The following is an 18,208-nucleotide window of genomic DNA, read 5'->3' as shown; positions in this document are numbered from 1 at the left end:
ACTTGGTCTCTCTCTCTTGGTCTCTGTGTGTATGCATCTGTGTGCATGCACCTAGTTAGAACTCCACATAATATTTTAACTCCACATAATATTTTAAAGATTGCTACAAAAATGTATCATCCTCACTAATATGAATGTACTGGACTCCTTGAGCAGAACTGTATTTCAGCAAAATTAATACAACAAATATTCATGCTTATGGGAACAGCATGCAAAATCTAAAAAATATATATGTTTAAGGTACATGGGTAGAGCCACAGACCACTGAATTAATTCCTTTCACCTACATTTTGAACATGCAACTGTATGACTTTTGGCATCCAGTCCTTACTGTTGCAGTATACTACGCGATGAATGATTGCTTTCCCAAATGTTGCAAAATTGAAGTGTCTGAATGTTTCTTTGACACTTGGAACTCTATAATGTAGTGTTGAGTACCTGGGGTCAACAAGAGCTGAGAATAAGCTAAAAATCACAAAGTTGTAGATTTGGAAGGGACCACATGGGTAATCTGTAGGAATATTTTGCCCAATGTGGAACTGAAACCCACAACCCTGAAATTAAGAGCCTCATCATGCTCTACCAACTGAGCTAGGAAAAAAAATCACCTATAGTACAGGCACAGTGAATAACATCAAGTGTGAGGGTGACGGTGACACCATTTATTCATTCAGATCCCCAATGAAATGAAGACCGATAATGTTGCTGGTAGAAAACAAGGTTTGAAGAAGGTGACGTGTGGAAGGGAGTAGGGTGCAGCTGCTGGAAAATGGTTTTGGCCACTGTCCTCCTGAGTGGAATGTCCTTGCCAGAGAAGCCTGCTTGCCCCTGGCTGGTAAGCAGCCAGGTGGGCAACCTGTCAGAAGCATCTCCCAGGCTGAAGGGTATTTGGCATCTTTCACCATCATCAACTCTCAGGGCAAAGGGCTGCTGCTGTTAGCTGCTCAGGCCCCCAATCAGAGGTTTGGGTTTGCTACTTTCAGACAAATTTCCTATAAATAACTAGATATTTTTTTTTAATATATATATATTTTTTTGCTTAATGCAAAACTGTAAAGACTGCTCTTGGGTGAAAACCACTGGAGTTATGAAATTTGGCAGAATTCACCCCCTCTGATGGTGCAAGGGTGCCTGCACACTTTATATCACTCTGCCAAAAAACACCCTATAGCCTGTTTCCTTTGAAAAATATATTAAAAAAGAAAGTTACCTCATACATAAACGCCTGTATTTATTTGCCTGTAATGTGGCAGGCTTACTCCACTCTCAAGGGCTACAATGCCTACAAGTTTTATCCACCTGTCAGAAAGAAAATTGATATAGCCTTTAAAAAAAATTATCCAAAGTGAATGGTGGGAGAGGAAGCTTTGTTTCCCCTCAAATTGAAGCTTGTCTCAAATCACAAGCCAAATCATGCAGGCTCTGAAGTCTGAATCCCAAGCCCAGGTGTTCAAATCCAAATCACTGAATTGGGGTCTGAACTGAATCTGGTGGTTGTTGAACACCCCTAATAGAACTGCTTGATGTGTCACATTAGATATCCAGATGTGAGGGAGGGAAGATGAATCATAGAGCAAAGGGAGAAGTGAATGACAACAGATGTGGGAGCAGGAGGCAGTGAGGGATAGAAGGGGAGGGGCAGTTCTTTTCTTCTATATGAGGCACGCTTCTTCTTGCTGTTGCTGTTTGCTCTCACAGCATCCCATTTTATAGGTATGTGATAACTTGCTTAAGGCCACACACTCATGTGTGACTTGGATGGCATGACACAACTGAGCTCTGCTTTGCCAAAACCAAGTCTAACTATCTATGGGGCAGCAGTGGCTCTGATGTAATTCTGTGTGTTTTATATCATTAGAAACCACAATTATGTTAACGTTACTACATCCAGTTGATTAAAATGGCCAGTTGTAATTGGCCTAAGAAACGATTAAAATAAATGATGTGAAGTGGGAATCATGAGGCACCATCTTTATAATATAAGCGCCAAAAGAAATGGGTGGGCCTCTCAGATAGTTATCCAACTACTTAATTTGCTCTGTTGCTTTTCATGGAATTTCCTGTCAGGCTACATTATCAATACATGTTTCATGGAGCAATTTCTTTTTCAAGGGCCTCACTCACTCTTTTAAAAAGGCTGTTTTTCTGTGTCAGTCAGAACAATTATATTATATTTGTCTGTGTGCACAGAAGACTGATGGTGATTGAAAATGATTTGTATTTTCCACTAGAAGAATACAGCCCACAGCACGTTTCCTCAGAAAGGGTAAAACTGCAATTGAAGAATCATCTTCCATTTCAGATTATCTATCTGAATTCCACTGATGCACTTCTGTAAAAAACAATGTAGCCAAATGTCAAACTCAAGGATGTTTTAATGCCATTACTGCTGCACAAAAATCAATAGTGTTAGCATGTAAAAAGCTTACTATTTGAGAAAAGTGTTTCCTCTTTACTATCTTTATTCTCCCTTTCTGTATCACAATTTTCCTGTAAACCTGATTTTTAGATATTATATCATAATAAATTGGGTTATGATCAGCCCATTGCAAATCCTTATCCACTCTAACTGCTTTTGCCTCACAGAGAAGATTGTAAAAGTGAAAGAGGGTCAGGGTGGAGCTATATAAAACCTGTTATTCCTTGATATAATCAAGTTCTTGATATGAGCAACAACAGCTCTCTACAACCTGGTGCCCTACAACTCTCACTATCTCTAACCATGAAAACATGAGAGGGAGAGAGATGTCCCTACGTCAAAAGCATGCCAAATTACAGGCAAATCAGTCCTGTGGATTTTGTGCTAGGCCCCTTGATTGGGTGGGTGGGACAAATAATAGAAATGAATTCACTTTCATCTTCCAAGACACTGCACTGGGGTGTCTGCATAAAATTCTTCCTTTGTTTAATAAGCTTCATTCTTCAGTCATGATAGAGACTTTCTCTTCATTGTTCAGTCATGATAGAGATTTTCTTCATATGAAAAGTTTGAATTTTGGCAGACACTAGCCTGTAGTGTTCTGTTTTGCTTTTGGTGTCTGAATTGCTGAGGCATCATGATGTGCTTCAGTGGGGTGGGTCCCCATTTTGACTTCTGCATTTTTTACAGATCCTTTTTCTCCTAAGACAAGCTCAGAATCCTTCCAAAGCACCTTGCTTTCACTTGGGATTTACTGCATTCCCCCCCCCCCAATCTATATCCTAGGGTTTATCAGAATACTATATGCTGCATTGTTTTTGCATGTGTTGTTGAGGTTGGATTCATAGGATGCTTTAACCCAGGCACCCCCAACCTGCGGCCTTCCAGATGTTTTGGCCTACATCTCCCATGATCCCTAGCTAACAGGACCAATGGTCAGGGATGATGGGAACTGTAGTCCAAAACATCTGGAGGGCCAAAGGTTGGGGATGCCTGCTTTAACATTTATCTCCTGTTTGACCACATATGCAGCAGCTCAGCTATTGATGGGAGTTGATGGATGACAACATGTGATATCTTGGCTAAAACATATGCACTGGCAACCCATATGTTTTCAGGCCAGGTTCAAGGTTCTTGTGTTGACACACAAAGCTCTGAAGGACTTGGGACCAATATAATCTAAGGAACACCTGAGCTCTTATATCCCAGCCTGGTCATTGAGATCAACTAGAAGAGCACTGCTAGTTGTTCCCTGTGTTACAGGGGTCCTATAGGTCACCACTAGGGGTTGGGCATTTAGTGTTGGCCATCCCATGTTGTGGAACTCTATTTCAGCAGGCATCCTTTTTTACTTTCATGTATCTCTTGAAGACACACACACACACACAATTGTCATAGTGCTGCAGAAGATCTGTTTTTAGTCCTTCAGGTTTCCCTTCATAATACCATAACTCACTGCAGTAGCTTCCCTTTGGGTTACAATTACCTCATACCTGGCACCATACCTGCCTGTCTCACACAAAAGGACACATTGAGAGCTGAAGTCATTATTCACAGCAGCCATTGCCTAGTGAAAAATTAATGTCCTCATGCTTGGCCCAGGCTACAGAACAGTATAAAAAGCAATATATTACAATGTGGAAGAGATCTCTCCACAAAGATTATCAGGGAAAATGTTTGAAGCTAGAACCTCAATTGATGAACTATTTGTATTTTAAAATAAAATGAATAACTGCTTAGTCTAATCCTTCACATGGACATTGGACATGCAAGCACAAACTTGGAGCCAACCTACATGTTATGCAGGGAGATAAATGACTGGAGCACCCAGCTTAGCAACAACCCTTAAATGTAGTCATCTGCGGCTGTAAATTGGCTTTCAGCATGTTCATAGCCCAGGGCATGGGGAAACACAGAGTCAGAGACCAAATTGAGCCTTCAAGACCTCTCTAGCTGGCCCTTGGGGCCCTCTATAGACCTCACCTCCTATCCCAAGATCACACTCTAGAATCATAGAGTTGGAAGTGAACCTGGGGGTCATCTAGTCAGCCCCCTGCAATGCAGGAATCACATGTGGTTCCCCAACCTCACTGGCCATGCTCCACAAATTCCCTGAGTGCGTCTGCCTGGCTGGAATGTGCCCTTAAACTGTGATGAAGTTCTACCTCTTTCTCCATGTGGCAAGCAAGAGGCAATGAGGAGAGAGGTAGGCAGGCAGGTATGTGTGTGTAGAAACCTCTGAGATGTGGCTGGACATTTAGCTTACCTCTATAAACCTAAGAATCACATCCAGGGGAAGGAGAAATAGCCCACAATTGCTTCCCTCCATGTTCCACTGACAGAAGCCTTGACATCAGCTGAGAAATACCACTGGATACAATTCAAGCTTTTTAATATTTGCATACAGAATCTGTATTATACCACAGATACTTGAATGGACACTTGCAGCACATGAAGACAAATACTGTTAGTAAAGCAAATGTAAATTACAATGATGTATTCCGATATGATTCCATGCCATTCTGCTTTGACATAAGTCACCTCTCCTGCCCACCACCCTTGGAGACAGTCATTCTGAAATTTTGCAGACAGTTCTGTTTTTAGATTTTCAACAAATTCTTCTATATCCCCCAAAATAGAGCCACACAGATCTCATGGTCAATAATGTAGAAACTGTTTATATAAGGAAGCGGAATTTCAAATTTGAGCTTCCTTAACATATTTATCTTTTCCTTTGAGTCTTCCTTCGCAAATAATTTTATTTCCAATACAGAGAAGAATAATGTCACTCTGTCTCTCTCTCTCCCCCCCCCCCCCGCCAATCATAGGTTGTACCAGGAGATCTACCTTGGTTTTTCTCTCTCCTTTGCCTCCTATGCTCTTTTTGATATTATTTATTCAGAACTAATAGGATTTGTCCAGTCTGGCTTTCAGGATGAGTCAGCAACCTGTCTCAATTTATCTATATGTTCCAAGCCTCTCTGTTTTCACAGAAGCTAATTACAAGATTGCAAGGAGGCTGCAAAGGAGGGCGGCCAAAGAAGCCAAACAAATGCTTTAGCTTCCATAGTGTATGATGAGGGAGAGTGTATGACAAGACAGGCACTAAATACATGCTGCAAGATTAACCTTTTACATCAAGAACCATTGTCTTTTGGGAAATATTCACTGAGAGAGACATAGCTAAATAGCACTAATGCTGCATGCTTGATTAATTCTGTACCTAAAGAGCATCCATATCCAAGAGGAGACTGTCTCCACATGGTACATGACCCGTGAGCAACAGCTCAGACATCTCACCACATATAAGGATGGGAATGAGAGTGAGGGGGACAATACTAAGGAAACCACCTCCTTTTTTCAACACCAACAGATGTGAAATTGTGTTTCTATGGAGGACTCTAACCAGGAGCGGCTCATCCTGTTTCGCCACCTGAAGCGTCACTGCTCTAGCCTCCCTTACCTTGGTTGCATGGCAGTGCCAGCAATGGCAGCGAGTTCTGGGGAGATATTGCTGGAAGCTGCTGCTGGCACCACTTCTCTGCCAGAGGCAGCTACCTCAGCCCACCTCATGGACAGCCAGCCCTGACTCAATGCCTCTTTCTTGAGAGCATGATACCTAATGCTTGGTCCTAGGCTTGGCTGAATAGAATTGTAAGAACATAGAACTGGGCTGTCAGTATCCTCCGTTTCCTTGAGTCAAGGGGTGGATTCATGGAACACTTTCCCATGGAGCACCTCTGCAATACAGGAGATATCAGACCAGTCTTTAAAGGGAGCCTCACTGTGTGTACTGGAATCCCACTCATTGTGCTTGCTGCTAGGGATGTAAAAGAATTCTGCCAAAAACAGAAATGGGAGCAGAAAGTATCTCTGTTTGCTTTTTTGTTCCACACCTGGAACAGAAATCAACCCAGCAAATATGATTTGTATTCACTGTTGCTTTCACTCTGCAAACATTATATAATTGATTAGACCCCATGCCCACCATTTGAATTGTTTCTTTTGCATTTAAGTGAATGGAGTGGAATGACATACAGACGACATAACTTACACCATTTACACAATTATTTACATAAATTGATTAAGCTATGTAATTTCGCCACAGTGAGACTAATAGCATAGTTTTGGGTGGAAGACAAATTACCTCAGAATGGAAACAGTGCTGCATATATATACAAGGTGGATTGGAAATACAAGGTGCAATAAATGCAAGGTGGATTGGAAAACAGTGCCTTCTCACATCCCCAGCTATTGCTTCACTTTAGTTGTCATTTACCAAATGCACCCAAGTGTTGGGCTTCTCCTAATACAGCCAGCCTTCAAGGCACACAATATTCTGCACTTAGAAATGCAATTATTTGTAATGAAATGTCAAGGAATTTGAGCCATCAATCCTTTTGTAACTCAATAATAAAGTTGCAGACATTTCTGAGAGTAATGATGAATAATCTTGCCGCCTAAAGGTTAAAAAGATGTTAGAATACAACGGTACAACATAAAAATTCAAATAGCAAAGTTGATTCCTAGGTTCCACACATGCCAAGGCACAGTGATAATGTCCAAATATCGTCCTGAACTTAGGTACTAAAAACATACTTTGCTGGTTAAAGATTGGTGAGCTAAATGTTGGGGGTTCTTTGGCTGTGATTCCAGCACTGCAGGAGATTGGACTAGATGACCCTTGGAGTCCCTTCCAACTCTGCAGTTCTATAATTCTATGAAACAGGGCTCTCATTTACGGTGAAGAAGAGTTGCAGGACGTCTGCTCCACACTCCCCCCCCCCTCCTTTTGTGCCTTGGGAAAAGAGTGGGTTGGATAGCAGACAGGGGAAACACCTCTGAATTGTTTGAGAAATTTGATTGGAACACTCAAAGCCTAATTTATTTGCAGAGTGAACCAAAGGGAATTTTCACATCTCTGCTAACAAGTGCTCAGAGTCTGCTTAGTATAGCTCCACGCTTGACTTTGGTAATAATCATTAAAGTTTCCTGGCATTACAGCAGTCAGTCAGTCAGCTTTATTGTGCATAGCCAAAGCCCTTTCCGATATAGAAAATATAAAATTTCCAACTTCAGCAGCAAAAATATAGAATGGAGGCTTAGTGTCACAAATAAATGGAAACAGCAAAGATTATAATAAAGACTATCCTCTACATTATCCTCAAGTATCTATCCATACTACAGTGCAATCTTAGCCCTAATTGTTCTCATTTTTAAAATCACAATCAAAGAGAATTAGATGTTTTCACTTAATTTCAGCTTCAAACAAATCCACAGAGGAAGTTTCAAAGGGAACACCCCTCCACCCAACACCCCTCCACCCAATTTAGATCTATTTCCTTTCAAAGATGGTCAGTCTTCCATCATACAAAGGTTAAATAGAACTGGAATAGATTCAGAAAGTAACTCAGCTGTTACCATTTGATTTGAACACCATCATCTTGCCTTTCACCCTGTAAATTAAATAATCCTCAATTTCAACCCTTTGATGACTATGACATAATGCCACTATATACGGTTTGAATCATCTTCTGGGAGATTTGATCTGACTTGAAAAAGGCATTCTGCAGTTTCTTAGAATGCTATAAATGGTCTATGCAATGAGATTCTTAAGTCCCTGTCTCAAATAATACTTCCCTTACTACAAACCCTGCCTGCCCCTTTTGTTAATTGTGTAGTAGGGGAATCGCCTGTCCCCATATCAGTGAGTGTAAGAGATGAACTGCATCACAGCAGATTTGTCCATATTGTTATAGGGCTGTGGGTATAATAATAATAATAATTTATTATTTGTACCCCGCCAATCTGGCTGGGTTTCCCCAGTCACTCTGGGCGGCTTCCATAAAAACCAAAAATACACTAAAATATCACAGATTAAAAATGTACCAAATGTCTGGGTTCAATAAATGTTATAATTTAACTAGAGCTTATGTGTGAAAACAGGATATCAGACCCATGTGTGTAATAGATCATGTAAGCTATTCAAAGCATGTGTGAAGGCTATTTGTCAGACCCTGTGTGCTGAGCAGGGTGCCAGCCATCCTTAAGTCCATGGAATCAACAAGTGTAAGACAAGTGTAAAAGTTAATTAACTCAGCCTAATTTCATTTGAGGTTATGGCCTGGGGATAATGAGTCATTAGCACATGAAAGGAGTGTTGCCTTTGCATTAGAAAAGCAGTGGCAATGAAAGCTTAAGGGGGGAGGGACCAGTGTGATGCCAGCTGACAGGAGGAAGTTTGGAATTAGAGATGGCTAATTTGCTGCTGAGCTGCAAGGCTGCAATGAGGGGAGAAACACAAACCTCTTTCAACATGACGCTCCGAATCCCCCTCTAGCTAGGCATCAGGTTGCATATATGTGTAAATGATCCATATATCATAAAGACACCACAGTCTCCGCTGTGCCTCATTTTTCCGAAAGGAAGCACAGCCCCTGGGTTAGCTCGTCTGGGACCTCTGCAATCTCACACTGCTGTAGAGATTGGGGTGGCATGTAACAATATTATAGAAGCCTTGTAGTGGAAAACATGCTCTATTTCTTTAACTAGCTTCAAAAGCAAATTGTTAGCTGATATGCTGTTTACATCTGTAATGAAAGATGTACACAAATTAGGTTACAATATAAGACAACTAAGGGGAGTCTTTATTGCTGTCTCTGCTCCCCCACCCAACCTTCTATCTCTCCAGCACCACTCCATTAAGACAATCAGAACTGACTGCTTGCAGAGGGCTGCTCTCCTTCAACTTCCTGCACATCATCCAATTTGGTTCCCTCCATTTCCTTTTTCCTGTCTTGCCCTCCTTTCTCCCTCCAGGCCCTACCCTGAGACTCACTTAAAGAATTATTTTTCTTTATTTTTCTCTCTATTTTTCCAACATTCCTAGGGGGTGGCCGAGAGAGCAAGAGTGGTTCTGCAGCATCCACACAGCAATATGAAATTGAGGCAGGGACTGTAAATTCCTCACCACAGATTTAAATTGCCATTCTTGGTGTGCACATACATTTTGCTTGCAATAACGGAACGTTTGGTGCAAGAAAAAGCTAAAATAAGGTAATACAGATGGTCTGGCTCATGCATGCCTTTTGCTGTTACTGACAGCTTGATACAAAGAAGTGGAGGTTTAATGAGAATAGAGATGTGAAGAGTTCGTAATACTTGTTCATATCTTATAAGCAGATTCATGAAAAGCACAGTGAATCTTTTGAATAGTCACCATTATTTTCTGATCAGGATTTGTAAGTGATGGAACTGCAAATAACCCAGGAAAATGATTCTTTTAGATACTGGCAACATGTCTATCCATCTGCATGCCAGCTGCCTTATGCCAACCACAAAAATATGGATTGTATGAATTTCCCCATGAAGCACTTTAATCATATTTAAATTCATTTTTATAGCTATATATGCCCTTCTTTTGGAACTTTGTCCCGCACTGTGTCCAGTGGGTCATGCTCATTAGAGAAAGAGGAACTTCTCATACATTTCACCTAGGAATATTGGAAATAAGTTGCAGCCACCTTTCAAGTGAAATGTGAATTTCTCCCAACTGTGTGAGAGTCTGGTGCTAATACAAATGGGGGATTAAAAGCTTTAGCTGGAGTCAAGCATAGTGTAAAAGGCACCATACAGATTCCCCAAAATAACTCTAGCCATGCATCTGGATCCTTACAATTCAACTCTCTTGCTCTGCTAATCCTTGGCTTTACTGAACACACTGCAGCTGATTTGGGGATGTGTATAAGCAGCATTAGGAACTAGGTCAGTAGAATGAAGTTACATGCATCTTGCATACGTGTATGATATAACAACTTCAGCTGTTATTAATGACTATGCATCAAAAAGCATGGGGGTGACTATTAAAATACACATTTTTCACTCTAACCAGATTTATCTTTGTAGACAAAAATAAAAATAAAAAGTTCCTTCAACTCCAGTATTACAACCTGCAAACTTGTAAGGAGCAGGGCCAACCCACCCATGACAGCCATGAGGCGACTGCCTCAGCGGGCAGAATTCAGAAGCAGCAGAATATGCTGCTGAGACCACTGCCACAGCTGCTGAGGCTTACTGCCAACAGACAGCTTCTCCTCCTCTAGCAGCCGCCCCTCTCCAGCCTCGGCGGTGGTGGCTTCCTGCTTCAGCTTCTGGTGGCGAGGATCTGCAAATGCTTCTCCTTGAGAAGAAGCACTTTCAGAGTCCCGTCACTCTCCAAAATCTATGCTTGGACGTCCCATTCATAAATGTGCACAGGAATCTTAAACTGCACTACTACAGCTACCCAGTAGAATTATCTGGGGAGTCCTGGAGCCTGGTTCTTTTCTCCTGTAGCTACACTGAATTTATCCACTGTTTCAAGTCACTATATTTAGCCCCCCCCCCCTCACACACACACTGAGATAGTCCAGCTATATCAAGCCCCCTTTAAAAAGCAGGGATTAGAGAAGGCTTCCGTTTGTCAACATCATTCATTTCAGATCCTCAGACAAAAGAGCTTGTTTAAAAGAAAATATCCATGCCATCCTTCTTTTCTCTCCTACCTAAACTGTTCAACCAGGAGGGAATGTTCAGCTAAGTGTTAGGAACAGTTCTGACTGGCTCTGTGTGTGTGTAACTTGGATTTGTTCTCAGAAGATATCTAGCCAGACAGAAGAGAATGCAATCCTAGTTTACAGCATCATGTGCCCTCATTTGAAAAGAAAAGAAAAGATGTCTCTCGCCCATATGTCTCCCGTTTCCTGGTAAAGCTGATCTCATTCTCCCTTATTCTAATAACCACTAAATCTGCTCTGCTTCATTGTTTCTCCCCTCCTTCATTTTTTTATTCTCCTCCCCTTCTCTCAAGGCATCTGTCTTCCCTGACAATGCTGTACCTCAAAAGGAGGTTGTTTACTTAACATTGCATAACATAAAACACAACATAAAGCAAATATGTCCCAGTATTTCCTGCAATCCTGGTAAAGGAAGCACCCAACGATTTTTAATCAGGCAAGAAAAAAGCAGGAATAGGACTTGACACTGTCTGAAGTAGTAGCTCCACCTGCCTGGACAGGGGTGGGTGGATGTGCAGTGTGTGTGTGTGCTGGAGATTTATGCTGGAAGTTTGTGTGGCAATTCTGCAAATCAGAATGGAGTCTGACAGAAAAAAGCATCTTGCCCATAGCCAGATCTGGAGACAATTGGATTGGGGAGCCGAGGGTGATTGGAAAACTCCTGAGGTGGATGACAGGCTCAGCTCTGGAATTTCCCTCCCTTTGAGTTTTGAATATGGACAAAAATTAATAATAAATATGTTACTCAGCAAGCCAGGCACCAGTTAAAAATCCAGCAATCACTGCAATGCAGGTTTATAGGGAAATAACAATATTCATCACCTATACTTGCTCACTGTTGTTTCTAAAATAATATGTGTCCTAAGCACAGGGAAGTGAAGGCAAATAACTTCTGGCCTAGCCAGCTGAAGCCCCCACCTGGTATTGAGAGGTAGACCGTTCCTGAACCTGGGGGATCTATTTGCTTCCTACTGTAAACAGGGTTAGGATTGCAGGTTCTTGTAAGACAGAAGATTTGCAAAGCATGTGTGTGTGTAGGGTGTTATTTGGTTACTTTGTGCTGCTCTAGATGGCCGTGGGAAGGATTTGCCTGCCCTCTGGGGTTGTTGGATCCGACACTGCTGTTGCCCACTGTTGATGGAGAACACCAGTGGTGTGAAGTATGCTTCTCTTCCACTCCATGACTCCATACTCTGCACTTCAAGTGAAGCAATTCCCCCAACAGCAAGAATGACACTCCAGCCTAAGATTTTTGCCCAGGTGGAGTGTTCGTATGCCGGCCTCCTCCACCGCTGCCTTGACATGAGCAATGGTGGGATCTGAAGAAGGAGGTGCTTTGGAAGAGGCAGAAACTGCTCACGGTGGCCAGCAACTGCCTTCTTCCTTCCCACCTCCTTTCCGAAATCATTATATATTGCCATATTGCAATGTTTAGCTGTGTTGGAAAGCTGCTATCGCCCAGTCCTGTGGCCAGTCCTGGGAAGGATAGAATGGAAATCAGGTAGAAAGAAAGGTGTGGGGGGGGGGGACTGGAAGAAAGATTAAGCTGAAGGAATTGGGGAATGAATAGCCTGGGTGGTGAAGCAGATAGATCAAAAGGGAATTTTTGACATTTCTCAAATAAATAAAATATCAGAAATGATGAGAGAATTACTGCCTACTCAATTTACTGAGAAGAAAAGCAGCAGAAAATTGGTTTGAAAAACAGGCAGATCAATTTCTTCGAAACTTCCTAGGTCAATACACATTTGCCTTTTCATGCTGAAATGAATGAAACTAAAGTTCTATTTAAGAGACTTCAAACAAACATCCTTATTCTTATTTGCCTTATAAGAACACTCACACTGACCTGCTTTGGGCAAACATATATTGGCAGAATAAGCCAAATTATTTTAAATTTTTCTATAGCCTTTGGCCCTAATATGCATGCACCTTCAGGGCTTTTTACAAAAAAGGAAAATGCAAAAAAAATCAATCTAAACAGGAATAAAATTGAAATGGAACATTATAATGAAAACAAATGTCAAATTGAAGCCCATGGAAAGCAGGTAGAATAAAAATGTTTTCCTATTTGCTTAATAATCATCAGTGCAATGTCTACCCAGAAGTAAATTCCACTGAATTAAATGTGTTTTACTCCCAGTCTAAGTGTGTATAGACTTCAATCTCATACACAATTACCTAGAAGTTAAGTCCTGTTGAACACAGGACATACTTCTGAGAAAATCTGTATAGAATAATACTGCAATTATACCTGGCCGAGAACCGAACATTTGGTAACTGGAATATTCATCCAACCCTGCTTTTGTAAAACAACAGAGTAGTTTCCCTGGCTATATATAATTATCTGGCTTACATTCACTCCGGAATCAAGTATCCTTACAAAGCAGTTATAAAGACATTTAAGAAATGTAAAAACAAAACAGAACTCTGAATTCTGGGAATGGCTAGAGAAGATGAAGAAACAATATAGTTGACTAACTCTGCCATCCAGTTGGTACATCAGCAACCTGGAGAGGTGACTCATCTCATCATGAGAATGCCAACACTAGATGTTTATACAACAAACAAGTGCTTGCACATATTATTTTAAAATAAGTAGTTGGTTATGCTTATGGGTAGAAGAGAGGTTATTTGATCTGGCAAATGTAACTTGAATTCCTGCATTTCCATTACTTCATCATGGAATATTGTTAGAGAGTACTAAATCTGCATCACAACAAAAGACACCCATTATCAAATGGGTGCTACAGTATCATCCAAGAACAATTTTGCAACACATTTAGAAGCTTCTTTGGTGATTTACCATCTGTGATGGGACCTTCATACAACTACTATGCAATTCCAATAGAGTGGTACCTCGGGTTAAGAACTTAATTCATTCTGGAGGTCCGTTCTTAACCTGAAGCACCACTTTAGCTAATGGGGCCTCCCACTGTCATGCTGTCACGCAATTTCTGTTCTCATCCTGAAGCAAAGTTCTTAACCCGAGGTACTATTTCTGGGTTAGAGGAGTCTGTAACCTGAAGCGTATGTAACCTGAAGCATCTGTAACCCGAGGCACCACTGTATTCCTTTTTTGTTTTGTGCTTATCTGGGTCAAATTATGATTTTGACATTAGGCTGCAAATCTATAAACATTTATCTCAGAGTAATTCCTTACTAGACATGCATAAATTTGCACTATGAGAAACAAAATGAGAACAGACTGAAGAATATTTTCAATCATGATGAAGGTGAGTGCCAGTCCAAGACAAAGGGCAAGACAGCATCTCCCATACTATTAACTAAGTCTTAATTCAACATTGGCATTGGCCTTCACAGCACCTGAATGCACAAGGTGCGGATGCAGGGCAGGGCATATGGTACACACAGCTCCAGCACCTGGCCATTGCTTCCCATTCCTCAGCATCCCCTGTCAGTGGTAGCTTCCTCATACTGCACAATAGTAAGGCTGGTCCTGTGAATTATCCACACCTGCTCTACGAGATAAATTTTATAACTAACCACCTCACAATATTTCACTTTGGACCAGGAAAGCAGTATATTAGTGTATTACCAGGAAAACGGTGCCTCTGATGCCCCCAGAGCTGGAGAAGGGAAAGGGAGATAATACAAAGAAGGGGAAAAGGACACATGTTGAGCACTCTTTACACATTGGTTGGCCACCTTCTCGAAGTATCTGGGTATGATCGCCATAACATACCCAGAGAGGGGCTGTCACCTTTTGAATTACCCATGTGTCCTCTTGAAATTGCAAGCCATGACAGGCAATATGGCTGCCATGGAGTGTGACGTCAGGTTCCACAAGAGGGCTTCTAATAACTCTTGCTCCATATGTGACTTGAAAGACAATGACGTAGCTAGAAGTAGTAGAGAAGAAGCCCAAACCAGCTAAATTGGCCAAGCCTGCCCACAGCTGCAGTCCCTTCTGCAGGGTGTGTTGCAAATATAATCAAGGAGCTTGCAAAAGGACACAATACAGGTTCATACATGGCTGTTGCCTCAGACCTCACCTCCACACTTCCTGCAATAAGACCCACTTCCCCTTTCTTAGCTTCCAGGGCTTTGGCCCCAGGGTCCCATGCAAGAATACTGGTTTGTACACACCTATTGCCAGTAACAGAACCTGAAAATGAAACATTCTGCTCCTTAGGCCCATCCTTGATCAAACTGGGGCCCTATATTCATTCCTTCATATTTACCCAGATCAGCAAGTCACTTAACCAGAAATCAGTCAGCGAGCATCCAAAAATCGCCACAAGAAAAAAAATGAGAAAGAGAAGGTTGCAGGCAGGATATTTGCTGCCCCACCCTTAAAGAAACTCCAGGTGTTTCCTTTGGACACTGTGCCCAAGAAGGTCCGGGCAACTACCGGTTAATTCACCATCTGTTCTGTCTTAAAGGAATATTGGTAAACAATGCTATCCTCCACACACTATGCTCAGAGTGGTATGCCTCCTCTGACCATGCAGGAAAGTTAAGGGCAGAGGCCCTGGTGCCCTCATGGCAGAGTGCCTTTCGCCTGCTTCCTGTATACCCAGAAGATTTCAACTTTCTGGGCTTCAAATACAGTGGCTGCTGGTATATCAATAAGGCTACGCACATGGACTGCTCCTTTGTGTATGCAGCCTTCAAAACCTCTAGCACTTCTGGAACGGCACTGAAGAACAGGTAAGGAGTGCACCAGGTAATTCATTATTTGGACGATTCTCCGATGATGGGGCCCATGGCTTCACTCCCTCCTAGCATCTTTTGACTCATTAGTGAAAGAATTTGGCATCCCATTGGCAGCGGGTAAGACGGAGGGCCCTTCCTCTAAATTGCCTTACCTCAACATCAAACTGGACACTGAAGCTCAGAACTCCTGTTTCCCTGAGTCTAAGCCCAGGGGCTTCAGAGATCACAGTTGCTACTACAAAGGAAGGCACAGTCCCTACACGAGGTGCAGTCCCTCATGGGGCACCTTAACTTTGTCTGTTGGGTAGTGGCCCCAGGCAGGGCCTTCTACACTTGTTTGGCCCCCATTACTTCTAGAGCACTTGCTCCTCATCACCACCTTAGGATCACTCAGGGGATTAAAGAGGACCTGAAAGTGTTGTTGGCCTCCTCCAAGCATACAATGTGGTCTCTGGCAGGACCTACGCCAATATTTCTGATGGGACTTGAGGTATACTTCAAGAGTCCTGGGCCTGGGCCCACACATATATATACCATCAGCTTGTGAACACAAATGACAATTAAAAGAAAAAAGACCTATGCAGTCTCATATACTGCTGAAAAAATGTGGATACAGAGAAAGATCTGTATCAAGTACATATGAGAAATACACCTTACATGACAGTCTTGCTGTTGTGGTATTTCCTACTTGACAAAAGAGAGATTGTGCATGCCTGCTGTGCAAATCCTTCCTACAGCTTCCTACAGCGTCTGCAGGTCACAGCAAGATTAAAGATGTAATTCTCCTTGAAAGGGTCCTAAATAGCTTCCTCCATTTATGTAACTGAAGTGGGATGACCTTGGTTCACAATTTTAAAATGGCATATGAAACAGAAAAAGTTCATCCACTTAATTAAAATTCAAATACCAAGGCTCTCCTGCCCATGACAATCTGTTAATGACAAGGTAAAAAAAGAAAATATAAGCACTCAAATATTTCATCCCAAGATGGTTGTATATTCAGATACTATGACAATATGCTGCTAAATATAGCATAGATGCCTAGCATAACAGTGTCATCTTCCAGTTAAGTAATAAATTTTATGATGAGAGATCAAGAAATTATTTATATAGCAGAGTCATGTATAAGTTAGAACACAGCAAGTGATCATTTAAAAATGGAGGCTAATTTGAACAAATTAAATAGCATCAAATTGAAATATTAGGAAAGATCTGAGCTTTAACAATTATACTTTAAAATACTAAAACAGTGGTCAAGCTTCCAAACAAAATAACATTTTCAAGGAATCTGGACCTTGGCAACAACATCCTAGGTTGCCTGCCAAATATGTAGAGTTGGTCCACACATAATGCTAAAACAAATGATGCACAACTTTGTGGTCTCCTAGAGAGAAGATCATGGTTGCATTGCTCCTCCTGCACTGCTGTGAGCTAAGCCATGGTTTGGGTCAGAGTGTCATTCAAACCTGGACTCACCCAGACAAACCATTTTTTAAAAATAACATTTTTTAAAAAGTTAAAATACAGCTTTGTCCACTGCCATAATACCACAGAACAATCAGACAAACCATGAGGTGTTACCAAAGTTTGTTCTGGAAGAGTAAAACAATAAGTCCAAGTTCAGATGGTGTAATAAGCCAAACCATGGCTTAACTCATAGCAGCACAGCAGCATAATAAATGGGAAAGGAGAGCAGTGGCAACTGTCTCCTCTATGCAAACCTGTGTATTTGCACCATGTTATATGAAACCAGTTCATAGTGTGCAGTGCAATCCTACGTATCTTTATTCAGAAATAAGTCCCATTGTGTTTAGTGTAGCTTCCTGCAAAATGTTGCATCTTACAAGTGATTTATAATTTTCTCTGGTTCAAATATTGTTCCTTGTCCAAAATGTTCGTATGTGGAGGAGAAAAACCTACGAACACATAATTTATATATGATTTTACATGTATGGCAATTGCCTTTTAAAGAGCAGCTCATTGGTATGAAAATTCAATACACAAGTTCACACTGCTATTACTGAGTCACGTTCCTGTTCACAGTTATGTATGGATCTGTCACAATGATTTTAAGCATAAGCCTTAAGGTATACACCTTCCATTAGATTGTTAGTGCAGAGCAAGTAAGCAGTTGGTTTTGCCAATCCCAGGAAAATAAACAAGGCAAAGCAAAGCAAGCTGTGGTTACACATTCCCTTTCCTTAGGCTCCAGCATATTATTGTGTCTTGACTGTGGCAGAGAGGAAACAAGGAATACAATCATTAAAGCAGGACAAGACAATAAAAGAGAACAGCAAGGTAGATCTCAGCCACTCCAAACATGGGAGGAAGCCCTCTGCTCTTGCTGTTTGTTTCTGAGCCTTTAACCCTCAATACATCTTATTAAATATCTTTATTTATTAATTAAATTTCTATACTGCCCTTCATCTGAGGATCTCAGGACACAACAACACATACCATAGTAACAAACAAAAACAACACACGCCGGTTTAAAAGGCCATAGATTGTTTAATTAGCCACAGGCCTAGAAGAATAGGAATGTTTTTGCCTAAAG

At 41.4% G+C, this 18,208-nt stretch overlaps 1 protein-coding gene across 4 annotated transcripts in view; it reads right to left on the bottom strand.

The window, feature by feature from the left end:
- The window catches only part of CHRM3 (cholinergic receptor muscarinic 3), a 239,663-nt gene that overhangs the window by 46,646 nt on the left and 174,809 nt on the right, over positions 1 to 18,208 (bottom strand). The gene's annotated exons all lie outside the window — the stretch shown is intronic.

This window comes from Podarcis gaigeae, assembly GCF_964106915.1.
Source record: "Podarcis gaigeae genome assembly, chromosome: 3".
NCBI lineage: Eukaryota > Metazoa > Chordata > Lepidosauria > Squamata > Lacertidae > Podarcis > Podarcis gaigeae.
This window is presented reverse-complemented; position numbering and strand designations above follow the sequence as displayed.